This window comes from Sorex fumeus, unplaced genomic scaffold (assembly GCF_029834395.1).
Source record: "Sorex fumeus unplaced genomic scaffold, SorFum_2.1 ptg000070l, whole genome shotgun sequence".
In the NCBI taxonomy this organism is placed as follows: Eukaryota; Metazoa; Chordata; class Mammalia; order Eulipotyphla; family Soricidae; genus Sorex; species Sorex fumeus.
In genome coordinates, this window is record NW_026606127.1 from 1,204,934 (window position 1) to 1,206,319 (window position 1,386).

General features: G+C 36.7%; 1 pseudogene; it reads left to right on the forward strand.

Annotated features, from left to right (window-relative positions):
- Positions 1–635: 635 nt before the first annotated feature.
- On the forward strand, positions 636–732 carry LOC130037046 (uncharacterized; annotated as a pseudogene).
- Positions 733–1,386: the final 654 nt, after the last annotated feature.

Below are 1,386 nucleotides of genomic sequence, written 5' to 3' on the forward strand. Positions count from 1 at the left end.
ACTAGATTTTTAATTATAGGTCTGTTTTGCCCGTGTGTCATGACTAAGAATCACTATCATTAGATATGAAACTCACTATACAAAAAGATGCACACACGCTGCTTTGAGTCATCTGTGTTTGTTAATGTGTATTGGCCATTAAACTTCACTGAGACCCATTTTTCTGTCCTTTACAGGACCCTCATGAGTCTCAACTTCCGTTCAAGTTGAACTTATAATAATGTGGAATGAAATCATCAATATTCTCCTCACCTCTTCCTTCAGGAGAAAAATCCTACTTACATTCAAGGTGGTCAAAGTGCAGACATCACCATCCACCTTTTCCTGGAGATGTACACGGGACTGAGGTGAGAACAGCAAAAGGCTCTAGTTTAATGGTCTTAATGAAGGTTTCAGGGAAGTGCATTAAACAGGACTCATATAACATCTTCCAAAAGAATTATTTTGTAAAACTGATGCCTTGATTATGGTAAAAGATAATATGGTAAAAACCATATTTTCTTTCTGGGACATTAAAGTTCTAAATCTATCAAGCTGCTTTGAAATACTTTCCTTGATTAGGTACCACTCTCTGCCATAGGGTATGTAAGGACAACACTCAAAGTAATCAGAAGAGAAAAATTAACTCCTACTAGGTTTGGTTACACATATACTAAAATTGAAATGATACAGAGATTATGATGGTCCTTGCACAGAGACGACATGCAAACTTGTAAAGAGTACCATATTTTTGTTGCAAGAAGTACTAACAGGGCTACTTTAAGCTAAGGCAATCCCCACAAGTACAAAAATTCTACATAAAGATAGCACAAATCCCCATAACAACAATCTCTCTCAATGTCAATGGACTAAATGTGCCAATTCAGAGGCACAGAATAGGATGATGAATTAGAAAACTGAACCCAACATTCTGATGCCTGCAAGAAACACATCTGAGCAATCAAAGCAACCATGGGCTAAAAGTAAAAGGCTGGAAAACAAGTCTTCAAGAAAAGAACACCTCCACAAAGCTGGAGTAGCCATACTAGTATCAGACCACATGGACTTCAGGCTAAAGGTTATAAGAGACAGTGAATGTCATTTCTTCATGATCATGGGATCTGTACATCAGAAAGAACTCACCCTCCTCAATGTAGATGCTCAATGACAGACCAGCAAAATACTTAAAATCAACTTCTAATAGACTTAAAAAAAACATTTATAGCAAAACAGTACTAGGTGGTGATTTCAACACTACTTTGTCACTTCTCAATAGATCAAACAGACTAAATCTCAGCAAGGAAATATTTTATTTAAGGGAAGGAATGAACAACCGTTGGCTTAGAGAAGAAATCAAAGAGGAAATAAAAAGTTTCCAGTAACAAATGAGAAAGAGGACGCGAGCTA